This window comes from Cucurbita pepo, chromosome 11, assembly GCF_057944985.1.
Source record: "Cucurbita pepo subsp. pepo isolate OVF chromosome 11, ASM5794498v1, whole genome shotgun sequence".
Taxonomy (NCBI): Eukaryota; Viridiplantae; Streptophyta; class Magnoliopsida; order Cucurbitales; family Cucurbitaceae; genus Cucurbita; species Cucurbita pepo.
The window spans coordinates 11,345,786-11,361,627 of NC_141808.1; positions in this window are offsets into that span (position 1 = coordinate 11,345,786).

Sequence of the window (15,842 nt, forward strand, 5' to 3'; positions counted from 1 at the left end):
GTTCAAGTAATTATATTATAGCCAGAGTGTTCTTAGTTTATTGGATTTAGATTAATTATCGTAAAATTCACTTTATTCAATAACTATCTTTACTAAATAAACATCAATAATAACTTTATTGCAAATATGTTTTTGTTTACAAACTATGAGTTTTAAGACATGAAACAAACGTAAAATAGAGAAGGTAAAGTGTTGTTACCTTTAGAGAAACTGGATGAACATGAATTTGCAAGAATACAGAAGGATTCAGAAAAAGAAAAGAGAACCATAAAAGTTTGTTCATATTCTCCCCGCCAAACCAAAGCGTAGAATTCCAATTGCGTTTTGGAGGAGAGTGGACGAAGGTTTTGAATTCATATCATTATTTTTACCTGGAATAAGATTTTATTCGACACAAATGAGAATAATAATTAATTATATTTTAATGAATCGCCTATAATATAAAGTTGATAATAAAAAAAATTTAACGATTTTTAAATCACACAAATCATAGTTAAAACAAACAAGTTATATCTGGAACAAGATGAAACAAAAAATAACCAAATATAATGAAGTAACAACTAAGTTGATATTATGTATAAATCATGTCACTCTCACTTTCAACTCTCAAAAGAGTAATTATGAGTGGAGTTTTAGTTACAAAGTAATTATAATACTTAATATACTATTTGAATTTCTTTTACTAATAATAATAATAATTTATTATTATTATTATTATTATATTTATAATAAATTCTTTTATCTTATTTTAGATAGAATTTTTTATTATATGGAAAGAAATAGGGTAAGTGCTCAACTTGTAATTAATTTTTAGAGAGTTATCTTGTTTTTTTTAGAGATATTTTTATTTTTTAAAAGCTCCATTCTTATCCTCTCTCCAAATTCTTGAGAGATATTTTTATTTTTTTAAAGATCCAATGGTTACTCTTTTCCAAGTTTCCAATTTTTTTTTTTTTTTTTATTTTATTTTATTTTATTTTATTTTATTTTTTTTTTTTTTTTTTTTAAGGTTCCATCTCTCCAAGCTTCTAATTTATATTTATTTTTACTTTTTAAAGGCTCCTTTGTTCCAAGCTTCCCACTTATATTTTTATTTTTCTTCCAATTTTATTTTTATTTTTTTAAAAGGTACAAACTTGCTTCGAATTTATATTTTTATTTTTTTAAAGGCCTCTATTGTTACTCTCTCGCTTCTAATTTTATTTTTATTCTTTAAAGGTCATAAAGCCTCCAATTTTATTTTTAGTCTTAAAGGGGTTATGTGAGAGAAATTTTTATTTTTTAAAGACTCTACTGGTCTAAGTTTCTAATTTTATTTTTATTTTTATTTTTAAAGTAATGTAGTGTGAAAAAATAGTTGTGAGTACTCAACTTATAAATCTACTATTTTAGAGAATTGTATGTTTTTTATAAAATTTCAATACTTGTAATGGTTTGATTCTCAGCCGTGGAACCGATTGATTTGCTCTTGACCTTGTAAAAAGAGCGAAAAAGTCAACAAAGTTATTTATTCAAATTTACAAGAGGTGCTTGGAGAGTGGAGTAAATCGAATTTAACCAAAACACTAACTAAGATGTTATATTTTTCAACTCTTTTTTATTTAATTTCAAAATTATTATTGTGATTTATTCCATATTCTAAGATTTTCATGTTTATTGTTTTGAATTAAATTATTTTTTATATACTTGTTATATTAATGGTTAGCTTCTATTAATAATACGAAAAATTAAGCATACTTAAAATAATTTTATTATTAAAATCCTATTCATGCGGACCCAACAATTATGGCAAACCTGCGTGCTAATAACGACTTTAGCGAAGGACAATCAACCTCTAGGAGGTCTCCTTATTTTGATGAAACAAATTATACTTTGATATGAATCCAACAACTGATCACTTCCATGTACCCAAACGAGCAATTACAAGAAGCAATACAAAGAAGATTCAAGAATCAAATCAAGAAAATAATGGAGTGGCTGATATTGGAAAGTGATTAAAAGACTTGTCATTGTTAGTTGAACTACCAATTAAGACAATTGATGAATGCCTTATTTTCTTCAATTTATATTTAATAGCATTTATTAATAGTTTGTATGAATGACTTATTTTCTTCAATTTGTATTAATAGCATTTATTAGTGATTTGTAGTTGGTGGCTCAACTTTATTATGTTAGGGTTACCTTTGAGACCTATTTAAAGGCATGTAATATTCATGTTTGGATGATTGGTTGAATACAGACAAAACCTGTGTTTTCTTGATACCCTTTTGATGTTATTCTTTTTCAAACCTTGGTTTAGGTTTGATGTTTAAACCGATTCATTGAATTAGTTTTGATCAAGCTAATTCTGGAGTGAATTGTCTTGGTATCTAAGAGTGACCATCATAGATTCCAAGTTCGATGTAAGAGTCATTCATCTTCTAACCAACTCTTGGTTGGAATCAATTCGTTAAGTTAGCTTTCTCTGTGAGCGTTTTGCAAGGATTCTAGAAGGACCTCTAGCTTTGCAAATTCAAGCATTGTAGGCGCTTATCATTTGGTATCAGAGCTTTTGGTCGACGTTCTTTGGCCGCTCTAGAGGTGAAATATTTTTATTGTATCAATTTTTTTTCTCTCTCAAATTATCGAAAAAAAAAAGAAAAAAAAAAGAAAGAAAAAAAAATCAGTTATGAGAATATATATATATATATATATATATATATATTCAGTTCTTATCATTTATTTTCAAACTCTTGATCCTTGAGATACTAGTCTTAGCTTGTTAGAATTTATCGTTGAATTGGTTATAATCAAGCTTAAAGCAAGATTGCACAAAAAAAAAAAAAAAAAAAAAAAAAAAAAAAAAAAAAACCAGCTTTTACATTCTTGACCTAGTACCAAAAGCCCACCTTTGAGTGTTAAACACGAGTGTCCCTGAGTAAAATTTTTTGTGAGAAGTGTGGAGAGGCCCCTTGATAACAAAATGTCACATAATGGAGAAGGAGTATCACTAGTGCCAGATCTTAATACAACCATTCTTCAAGCAATTCAAGGTATGATGGAAATGATGATGGAAGATAGACAAGAAAGAAGGGCGCAACAACAAAGACAAGAACGAACATTACAAGAAGATGAAGGTATAGTAGTACAAGAAAGACAAGTTGAAGGAAGATGGAGAGGAAGAAATAACCATGCAACTATTATGCAACCTAGAAGAATGGAAAGAGTACATAAAGATAGAGATGGAGGAGTTAAACTCAAAATCCCACCCTTTTGTGGAACGGCAGATTCTGAGGCATACTTTCAGTGGGAAAGAAAGATAGAGCATGTGTTTGATTGCAACACCTATAGTTAAAATAAGAAGATGAGACTTGCTATTGCCGAATTTACCAATCATGCTGGTGATTGGTACCAACATCTCAAATCCGAGAGAAGAAGAAAATAGGAGGATCCAATAGAGACATGAGAAGAACTTAAAGAAGCTATGAGAAAAAGGTATGTTCCAAAACATTATGAAAGAAATTTGAAAACTAAATTGCAAGGTTTGAGGCAAGGAACAAAAAGTGTAGCGGAATATTATCAAGAGATGGAAACTATGATGGAGAGAGCAAAGGTTAGAGAAGAAGAAGAAGATACCATGTCTAGATTCCTTGGAGGTTTGAATCGAGAAATTGCTCTCTTGTTGACAGAAATCCACCACCATATCTGAAAGACATGTATCATTATGCTCTCAAAATTGAAGACCAATTGAAGGAAGAAAAAGAGCATTAACAAAAGGTACACATCACAAACTAGCATCTTTTCAAATTCTAAAACTTGGAACAAGGATAGTTTTGTGAATATAAATGATTCGATGTCACCAAAAGAAAAGTTTGTGACTGCTAAAAGAGTGGAGGCTGAGAGTTCCAATGGTAAAATGAATGAAGCTTCAAAGACGGTAAAGGAGAAGTCTAGTTCTATTCAATGTTGGAAGTGCAAAGGATTTGGACACATGAGCAAAGAGTGTGTTAATGAAAAAGTTATGGTGATAAGGAATGGTATACTTGATTCAGATGATGAATGTGAGGATCATGATTCACAGCTTGTGGAAGAAATCGCAGCATGTGATGATGAGTATGTTGAAGAAGGTAATTCCATATTTTTTATCACAAGAAGGGTACTCAATGTTCAAATCAAGGGAGAGAAATTTGAAGATCAAAGGGAAAACTTGTTCCACACAAGATGTTTGATCAAAGGAAACTCATGCAGCTTGGTGATTGATAGTGGAAGTTGCACAAATGTGGTAAGCAGCTTCCTTGTAAAAAGACTTCAACTTTCTGTCCATCCCCATCCAAAACCGTACAAACTTCAATGGTTAACAAACAATGAAAGAATTAAGGTAAACTCCCAAGCTCTTATTTCTTTTACTCTTGGAAGATATAAAGATGAAGTCCATTGTGATGTCGTACCCATGCATGCGGGGGACATCTTGTTCGACCGACCTTGGCAATATGATAGAAAGGTAACATTTGATGGTTTGATGAACAAGTATACTTTTACTTTGTGTGGAAAGAAATTTACTTTACTTCCGTTGTCTCCATATGAAGTACATTGTGACAAATTGAAATTAGAGAAGAAAAGAAAAGAATATGAAGAATAACAGTGGAGAGAAGAAACTAAGGTAAAGGTGAAGAAAAAAAAAGTGGAAAAAAAAAAACAATATTCAGTTCTTGTCCGGAAAGAACGAAGAATTTGATTTGAGGACAAATCCTTTTAAAGAAAGGGAGGATGATATGAATCCAACAACTAATCACTTCCATGTACCCGAACGAGCAATTACAAGAAGCAATACAAAGAAGATTCAAGAATCAAATCAAGAAAATAATGGAGTGACTGATATTGGAAAGTGATTAGAAGACTTGCTATTGGTAGTTGAACTACCAATTAAGACAATTTATGAATGCCTTATTTTCTTCAATTTATATTTAATAGCATTTATTAATAGTTTGTATGAATGCCTTATTTTCTTCCATTTGTATTTAATAGCATTTAGGAGTGATTTGTAGTTGGTGGCTGAACTTTATTATGTTAGGGTTACCTTTTAGACCTATTTAAAGGCATGTGATATTCATGTTTGGATGATTTGTTGAATACAGAAAAAACCTATGTTTTCTTGATACCCTTTTGGTGTTATTCTTTTTCAAACCTTGCTTTAGGTTTGATGTTTAAACCGATTCATTGAATTAGTTTTGATCAAGCTAATTCTGGAGTGAATTGTCTTGTTATCTAAGAGTGACCATCATAGATTCCAAGTTCGATCTAAGAGTCATTCATCTTCTAACCAGCTCTTGGTTGGAATCAATCTGTTAAGTTAGCTTTCTCTGTGAGCGTTTTGCAAGGATTCTAGAAGGACCTCTAGCTTTGCAAATTCAAGCATTGTAGGCGCTTATCATACTTGTTGGAAAACTAGAATGAGAATTTATTTGCAATCTATTGATTATCAATTATTGTTGAATATTAGTATAAGTCAAAATCTATTGATTTTCAATTATGGTTGAATGTTAGTAAATGTCTTACGTTCCAATAAAAATTGTTAATAATATTGGGGTGCCTAAAACAAAGGAGGAATTTGATTGGCAAAAATTTTCTTTTAATGCTGGTGGTATACATTGTATTTATTGTGCCCTAAGTAACGATGAATTTAATAAAGTATCTGTGTTATTGGACAAATAAAGTTTGGAAAACTCTTAAAGTTACTCATGAGGGAATAAATCAAGTTACGGAAACAAAAATAATCATGTTAGTCTATAATTATGAATTATTTAAAATGGAGGTAAATGAATTTGTTACTTATGTTCACTAGGTTTACTAATTTCTAAATGCTTTAAAAAATCTTGGAAAATTATATTCTACTAAAGAAGTAAGAAAATTTCTTGGAAAATTATATTCTACTAAAGAAGTAAGAAAATTTCTTACGTCTCTATCTAAAAGTTAGAAGACAAAAGTGACTACGATTCAAAAAGCAGAGGATATCACAAACCTTCCTTTGGAGAAACTTGTTGGCAATCTCATGACACATGAGATTACCATGAAGGAGCATATAGAAAATGAATCGAAAAAGAAGTAAAGTATAGACTTAAAACCATTACATTGGAAGTTAACTCCGAAGATGAAGAGGTTATTTATGAAGATGATGTTGCCTATTTCACAGGTAAGTATACAAATTTCATCCAAACAAAGAAACAATTCAAGAAACATATCACCTACCAAATAGAATAAAAAAGTGAAAAGAGCAAAAATGATAAGGTAATATGTTATGAATGTAAAAAGTCGGTCATGTAAGAACGAATTGTCCGCTCCTCAAATCATCTAAGAAATCCAAGAAGAAAACCATGAATGCTACTTGGAACGATAGTGATGAAAGTGAAAGTAGAAGTGATGAAGAAATAGCAAATTTTTATTTAGTGACTTATAAAGAAATAGAAATTTCCGATGAGGCACCGTTTTCTCTTGGATAACTGTCCCACCACTCTTTTGAAACTCCTCCCCTCACACATCCCTCACCAACACAATCTTCGTTCAACTACAACCTACACAGGGAAAAAGAGAGATTAAGAGAGAAGTTCGCATTGACAACGCCATTTCTCTCACTCCGAGATAGCCTCGAAATAGTCGTGGGTGTAGAAGACCATTAGTGGTGCTATTTTCACCGTTGCAATATCTATGACCCACAAGCTCATAGTCCAACAACCCGCGGTCCATTCCCTAACAGGCAGTCCTGCCCACAAGAATGATCCATTCCGATTTGGCCCTACCCAACTACCTAGCCACGACCCGACCTGAACACCCACGCCTCTCCTTCGACTGTGCACGTGCTCGATGTGTGCTCTGCATCACTGTAGCTCAAACTCAACTTAGCTTCGACGCATGTGGTGGCTCATTCGGCTCGACTTCTTGGCTCACTTTGGTCGGGCTTAACGACTCGGATCGGTGGCTTGGCGGCTTGACTTCTCAGCAGATATCAGTCCGGGACGTGCTCATTGGACTGTCGTTAAGAATATCCTCAAGTATCTTAGGAGAACGAGGGACTATATGCTAATGTACGGTGCTAAGGATCTGATCCTTACAGGGTACACTGACTTAGATTTTCAGACCGATGTAGATTCGAGGAAATCGGCATCAGGATCTGTCTTCACTCTGAACGGAGGAGCAATAATATGGAGAAGCATAAAGCAAGGTTGCATTGCTGATTCCACCATGGAGGCTGAGTATGTTGCTGCTCGTGAAGCAGCGAAAGAATCTGTATGGCTTAGGAAGTTCTTAACTGATTTGGAAGTCGTTCCAAATATGCATCTTCCCATCACTCTTTATTGTGATAACAGTGGAGCAGTTGCAAATTCAAAAGAACCAAGAAGCCATAAGCGAGGAAAACATATTGAGCGCAAATATCATCTCATAAAGGAGATTGTGCAACGAGGAGATGTGATCGTCACACAGATAGCTTCAGAGCACAACATTGCTGATCCATTTACAAAGCCCCTCATGGCTAAAGTATTTGAAGGGCACCTAGTGAATCTAGGACTACGAGTTATGTAATCTAGGGCAAGTGGGAGAAAAGGCATGAGTATGCGATGCCCTAGTTAATTGTATTTCTCTCTACTCAACGTTATAAAACCCCACTAGAGTTTTAGTCCAAGTGGAAGTTTGTTGGGTTTTATGTCCTAAAACTCATAATTTGTAAACAAAAAACATATTCTATTTTCAATAAAGTTATTATTGTTGTTTATTCAGTAAATATTATTAATATTTACTAAAGTGAACTTTACAATCATTAATCTAAATCCAATAAACTAAGAACACTCTGGCTATAGTATGATTACTTGAACTATATGTAGAGACATAAGAGTGGATCAAGTTCAAGTATATAGTCAAAATGATCTATAGTATAAGGATAAGGCTGAGTACCTTATTCTGGGGACACTATGGATGTGGCCCACTTTTGTATATGATATAAACAATGTGATCACTAAATTGTGTAGACATGTGAGTGGGGGCGTCCTATGCATTGAGTATTGCATAAGATCGGACCATGAAGAAAACCACTCTCACTTTATAATGTCGTTTACTGTTGAGACTGATTTTCTTTTCATTCGATAACCTAGGTAACTCGGTTCTAATCCTGAGCTAACCATGAACTCCTGTTTATTCGAAATTATCCTTAGATTTGCACGGGTGAGAGTGGCTCTAGTTCGCCGACTCAATAGGCCTCCCATTTCAGGGGTAAGACAAGGTGAATGGCTGGGGACGTGGGGTGCAAGACGGAATTCACTCCTACCCACTTTTAGGGATAGAAGAGAGGTAATTCCCTTAAGCACTAACTCCAGGTCTTGAACAAGGGGCCCCACTCTCTCATTAGCTCGAGAGGGATTCAGTTTACTGGTTGGACCACAAACCAATTGTTCATTAGAGGATTAGTGAGACATAAGGAACAAGAAGTAACTTTAGAGGTAAAACGGTAAATATACCCAGCTCTAGTTACGAACAACCTGTGAAGGATCGACTTACTAATCATGGTTATATCAAATGGATAGAAATATATCTATAGTGAGGGGAGTGCAACTACTAGGCTATAGTGGAGTGTCCTAGTAGTTAACGAATGTTGGTTAACAAGGTTAATGAGTTTAACCGGTTAATCTTGGATCGTTGGAGCCCATGATCTATAGGTCCATTAGGTCCCTCTGCTAGCTCATATCGGACTAAACCATAGAACAGTGTGACGAGTGAGTTCGAAGTGTTCGAATTCAAATTAAGGAATATGCGCTACATATATACGATATATTTAACCGCATTTTTGTTTTATTTACGAATTAAAAAAAAAAGAGAGAATCTGATATATTTAAATAAGATTTAAATATCTTAATCAATTATGTGTCGGGATTGATTGGGATTGGCATTTGAATAAATATTAAATAGTTTAATTAATCATTTAATTTTACTTTAATTTGAAATTCATTATTCAAATTAATTGTTGAATTAAAATGAAAAAAGTCAAAATGTTGACTTCATTTACTGGAAAAATCCATGTTAGTGGAATTTTGATGTGTCAAAATTTGGTTTAACCAAACTTGCATGCTTGCCAAATAAACCTCACAAGTTTGAGTGGAATTTTGAGTGTCAAAATTTGGTTAACTCAAACATGCATGCTTGCCACATAATCCCAAACATTTGAGTGGAATTTTAAGTGTCAAAATTTGGTTAACTCAAATTTGCATGAACATGCAAACATGACTCTTTAAATAGAGTGATCATGGTACATAGAAGGTCTTCCTCTTCTTGGTGAAAAACCTCTCACAAACACTCTCTTCATAAATACAAAATCCCTCCCAAGTTTAGTCACTCACCGGATTCCACAATCCCCTTCTAAGGCCGGAGGATAGTGGAGAAGACACTAGTGGTAGTTCGAAACCGGTTCATGAGAAAAAAGGATTTTGAACTACAAAAGGTTAGTATCTAAACTCATTAAGTTTTAATACTTATGAACATGCTAGTTATTTACTATAATTGATGTTCTAAAAGTGCCTAAGATCCAAATTGCTTCCGCATGTGTTATATTAACACCATCAAGTAAGACTCCAGTTAACTCAATTTTAGATAGTTTTAAGCCTTATATTGAAAATAGTCCATATGTTTAGCTAGACAAAGATATAGATATGCCCTAAATATACAATATGGTTTGACATAAGTCAAATTAAACGTTGAAGTATAGTCTTCTAAGCAAGTATCGAGTAATTAGTAGCTTCGGTCAAAGCCAACCAAGTGAATGCCCCATGACCCCTACATGCACATATTATTTATGTTACATGTAAGATCTTAAACAACTAATTACATGCTCAATGCGTGTTCGAGAGCACAGTACTGAGGCTTACCAAGCTCTTGGCTCTTAAACTTTCTCGTAGAGGTCTAAAATGAATTCAGAACCTTCAGTGTGTTAGACTTATGTGATAACCAACTACACCACGACACCATAGGAAGCCTCCCTAGAAGGTCAGCCAAGGTATAGAGTTAAGCTCAAACTTCCTAAAGCCTAGAGAAAAGCCCGTGGAAACCTACCAGGAACTTAATGCAATGAGAGCCTACAAGTAGGCTGCTTACCGAGTACTTTTTTACTCACTACATTTTAGATTTCTTTTTTAGGTCTTCGCCAACTGTCGCTCGAGGTGGGGGAGCGTTCGAGAGCTGCATTGTCACTTGAGGGTCATTTATGAGTGTCGACCCAGTCTGTGTACTTTTGGTCTTTTATATTTCGTTCGAAATAGTACCCCAAACCCTTTCTCCATTTGTAACAAACCTTTAAAAACACATGTTTGCATTGCCTTTTAATTTGTTCTAGTCGAGGTGTTGTTTAATTTTAAATTGCATTATCTGAATGTTTAATTTAATTTTACTTTTAGTTTTATTTTCCATTCTTTTATTTTATTTATGTTACATGTAAGATCTTAAACAACTAATTACATGCTCAATGCGTGTTCAAGAGCACGGTACTGAGGCTTACCAAGCTCTTGGCTCTTAAACTTTCTCGTAGAGGTCTAAAATGAATTCAGAACCTTCAGTGTGTTAGACTGACGTGATAACCAACTACACTATGACACCGTTGGAAGCCTTCCTGGAAGGTCAGCCAAACTATAGAGTTAAGCCCAAATTTCCTAGAGCCTAGAGAAAAGCCCGTAGAAACCTACCAGGAACTGGATGCGATGAGAGCCTACTAGTAGTCTGCTTACCGAGTACTTTTTTACTCACTGCATTTTAGATTTCTTTTTCAGGTCTCCACCAACTGTCGCTCGAGGTGGGAGAGCGTTTGAGAGCTGCATTTTCACTTGAGGGTCGTTTATGAGTGTCGACCCGGTCTGTGTACTTTGGGTCTTTTATATTTCGTTCGAAACAGTACCCCGAACCTTTTATCCGTTTGTAACAAACCTTTAAAAACACATGTGTGCATTGCCTCTCAATTTGTTCTAGTCGAGGTGTTGTTTGATTTTAAATTGCAATATCTGAATGTTTAATTTAATTTTACTTTTAGTTTTATTTTCCTTTCTTTTATTTTATTTTCGTCACGGTTTGAGATTCGAAGCCTCAAAAATCACGTAACGAAAGACTCGATGACTCTTGGTCTAGCGAAAACAATCTGTTGGACCAATCAACCTAGACCTCTGATACTAAGTTTAGTTCATAAATTTCTTGGCTAAATCAAGCATATAACGTGCTCAGAATCATTCCACCCTAGTCCTTGTTGATTCGTACATGTATTTCTTAAATAAAAGTCCGAACAATTAATTACAAGCTCAATGTGTGTTTGAGGGCACGGTTCTTGAGCTTATCAAGCAAAAAGGCTCTTAAACTTTGTAGTAGTGGTCTAAAAAATATAAAAATAAAATTGCAAAGATGGCGTTACCTAAAATTGAACCAAAGACCTTTAGTGTGTTAAATTAACACAATAACCAACTACACCACAACATCGTTAGAAGCCTCCCTAGAAGGTTAGTCAAACTATAGAGTTAAGTCCAAACTTCCTAGAGCCTAGAGAAAAGCCCGTGGAAACCTAACAGGAACTAGATGCGATGAGAGCCTACAAGTAGTCTGCTTATCGAGTACTTTTTTACTCACTGCATTTTAGATTTCTTTTTCAGGTCTTCGCCAACTGTCACTCGAGGTGGGGGAGCGTTTCAGAGTTGCATTGTCACTTGAGGGTCGTTTATGAGTGTCGACCTGGTTTGTGTACTTTGGGCCCTTTATATTTTGTTCAAAACAGTACCCGAAACCCTTTCTCCGTATGTAACAAACCTTTAACAACACATGTTTGCATTGCCTTTCAATTTGTTCTAGTCGAGATGTTGTTTGACTTTAAATTGCATTATCTGGATGTTTAATTTAATTTTACTTTTAGTTTTGTTTTGTTTTCTCTGTCATTTTCGTTAGTTTAAAGGTGTATTTACCCTCCACCAATCATGGGCAGAATTAAATTTACCACCTAACAAATGATTGATATTATTCATATAATAAATATACAAATATTTTGCATTAAAAAAGACCTGTGATTTTAAATTTGTTCTAATAACAGTGAATTTTAAGAACATGAGATTTTTAGTAAGAAATTGAATAAGAAATCTATTTACTATTCCAATATTGGCCGGATGTTACTATTCATAGTAAACAGATTTTTAGTAAGAAATTTTAAGAACATGAGATTTTTAGTAAGAAATTGAATAAGCATTAGTCCAATATTGGCCGGATGTGATTGGTTTGTTTGTTTGGTAGGATTATTGGTAAGATTTTATCATGTTAGGTAAATCTATTTATAACACCCTATTTAAAAATTATAATTTAAAATTTACCACTTCTGGGATGGCGACGATTGCAGAAAATAATAGACAGAGCTACTCATATTAATATTGAACTTTTGCTATTAAACAAAACAAAACATAGAAATATGGCCATAAAATCTCCCATCTCAGATTTGAAAACGGAAGGATGAAAGTGAGAAGGAAGTTGTAGTAAGACTCCAAAAATCGGTTGGCATGAGCTGAGGTGACCCCAAAGATGAGTAAGCACTGTGAACCCTATCAATCTCAGGAATTCAGTCATTGTGACCTTGCAACAAAATACAAAATAGTTCAAATGTGTATTTACACTCCACTAACCGTTGTGGAATTAAGTTCACCACCTAACAAATGATTCATAGTATTCATATAATAAATATATAAATATTTTGCAAAAAAAAAATATTATTTTGTATAAAAAAATAATAAGCTTATTTTAAGTAAAAAATCTAATATTATTTTGAGTAAAAAATAAAAAATAAAAATATATTTTTGGTAAAACAAACTTAAAATCCACTATTGGTACAACAAACTTAAATTTATCCGTTCCTAGAACAAACTTAAAACAAACTTAAAACAATCTATTGGTAAACAAGCTTAAAATTATGTGCACTTAAAACAATCTATTGGTAAACAAGCTTAAAATTATGTGCTCACATGAAACAAACTTAAAATCTCATGTTTGTATAACAAATTTAAAATCGTTCGTCAAGCAACAAACTTAAAATCCAATGTTCTTACAACAAACTTAAATTTCACTGTTCCTATAACAAACTTGAAACAACCTGTTTATCTGTTTATAGAACAAAACTTAAAATTCCTTAAAATCATCTGTTCATAGAACAAACTTAAAATTTAGTGTTGGTAGAACAACAAGCTTAAAATCTCCTATTTGTACAACAAACTTAAAATCTTCTGTTCATCTAACAAACTTAAAATACCATGGTGTAGAACAACAAACTTAAAATCTACTGTGGTAGAACAACAAACTTAAAATCTCTATGAGATAAATACACATTCATTAATATGCTAAAAATGGTTGAGGAGGCTAACTGAGCCATTCTCTGTAAATGCCTATCCCAACTACATACTTTTTCACCTTTCACTTTCATCATCTTTCCTAAACCTCAAATGGGACGTAACTATATTCTTTCTTGTTTTATTTAGCTAGGATGTAGCTTGACAAGAGCGGTGAGATAAGAGTTGTAAGGGTAAGTCTATCTCTATGTTCACTATTCATGGATTCTAACCCAATAATTACTCCCTACCTACCTGCAAAAGGCCGGTGTGAAATGAACTTTAGGTGAGATTTTTTTTGTAAAAAAAATTAGTATAATTTATATATTTTAGAGTAGATAGGTATAAATTATATTATTTTTTTGAAAATACTAATTTATATTAAGATCTTAATATTATATGTCTAAATTTATATAAATACTAATTTATAGGTAAAATTATTATGATTCAAATACTAATTAAAAAAATATATATTATTATAATGGGTTACAAAGGAAAATATATCAAGGCAACATAAACTTAGCCGTGAGAATGCTCTTAGATTTCAAAATACTGGGAATTCTCCTTATATGGAAAATCGAGATCTATAACAGACATAGATGAATCGAGGGAAAAATTGAGGATAGAGAGCATAATTTTCTCTTTTCCAGCGTTTTTCGGCACCACAGGCATGTGTAAAATGCATTTATGTTTACAAGAATTTGAGAAATGTTAGAGCATACCAAGAGTTGTAAACGGACTTAAATCGGAGTAGAGTCTCCGGCGAAAGACGCCACAGAACCTCCATCGTTAAATCGAGATTATTTTCGATAATTGCCTCCATTAGAGCGGTCGAGAGAAAGAATAAAAAAAAAAACAAGTTAGGGTTTAGAATGGAGAGGACAGAGAGAAAAATATATGAATAGCTCTTGGAGTGGTCTTAAGGAGAGAGAAAAAATAAAGCTAGGCGTGAGGTTGCAAGAAGAGCGGAAAGGATTGGGTGCTGCCAAGAACAGAATAACATATCATTTATATTATTATTTTTTTCTTTTAAAATTAAAAAACATAATACTTATTTTAATTCACACATCTCAAGTCAACTCAGGTTAAATTGAACCAAGAAAAAAAAACAAAAAACTATTAAGAGGATATTTTGCGGTGATAATTAGTTAGAATATATCTCACATATTTAGGGAGTTGTTAGTATAGATTTGATTAACCGTATATTTTATTTATTTACCAGATTTGGTTAGATATATATTTTTTCTATTTTTAGGTATTAGTTGATAGTTTGTATCCTATTTAAACGTGGTAAACATGAATGAAGATCATACTTTCGATCCCAATTCTATTTCTATTTCTCATTCTTAACATGGTATCAGAGCACCGATCTTGGTGTTCTTAAATATCAAAATTTCCTTTATGGCGGAATCAGCCAAATCCAGCTTCAAAATTTCGGATGTTGATTTAACACATCCGTACTATATTCATCACTCTGATCAGCCAGGATATTCACTTGTTCCAATCAAATTAAATGGAGCAAATTACCAATCCTGGAGTAAATCAGTTATGCATGCTCTTATTGCCAAGAAGAAAATTGGCTTCATTGATGGCACAATTGAGGAACCGTCCCAAGATGCAAATTCAACCGAATTCGAACTCTGGAATCAGTGCAACAGTATGATAATATCTTGGTTAACTCATTCCGTTGAAGCAGATATCGCTAAAGGCATTATTCACGCCAAGACAGCTCATCAAGTGTGGGTTGATCTTCACGATCAATTCTCACAAAAGAATGCTCCAGCAATTTTTCAAATACAAAACTCGATAGCAACGATGTCACAAGGAACCATGGCGCTGTCAACATATTTCACCAAGCTCAAAGCACTTTGGGATGAACTGGAAGCGTACCGCACACCATTTACCTGTAATCAACGTCAAATACATATTGATCAACGCGAAGAAGACAAATTGATGCAATTGCTCATGGGGCTTAATCAGTCTTATAAAACGGTGAGATCTAACATATTGATGATGTCTCCATTACCTAATGTGAGGCAAGCCTATTCATTACTTGTACAAGAAGAGATGCAGCGTCAGGTAACTTCCGAACCTACTGAGAATTTCTCGATTGCATCAGCAGTGCAAAAGAAAACAATATATTCAAAATTCGCCAAGGACAAAAAGTGTGAACACTGCAATAAAAGTGGTCATACAATCAATGAGTGTCGAATTCTTAAGTTTCACTGTAACTTTTGTGATAGAAGGGGCCATACAGAAGATCGGTGTCGACAGAAAAATAATTCTGGAAGGACAAGACAAGACAATCAACACAATAACCGTGGATATCGATCATCTGCAAATATGACCGATGTTTCACAGTTGAATACAGAAGAACAGTCACCTAATTCCATTCCAAATTTTTCTTCTGAGCAATTACGACAGATAGCACAAGCCTTATCTGCAATCAATCATCACCCTTCTGGTAATTCCGACAATCACGTCAATGTTGCA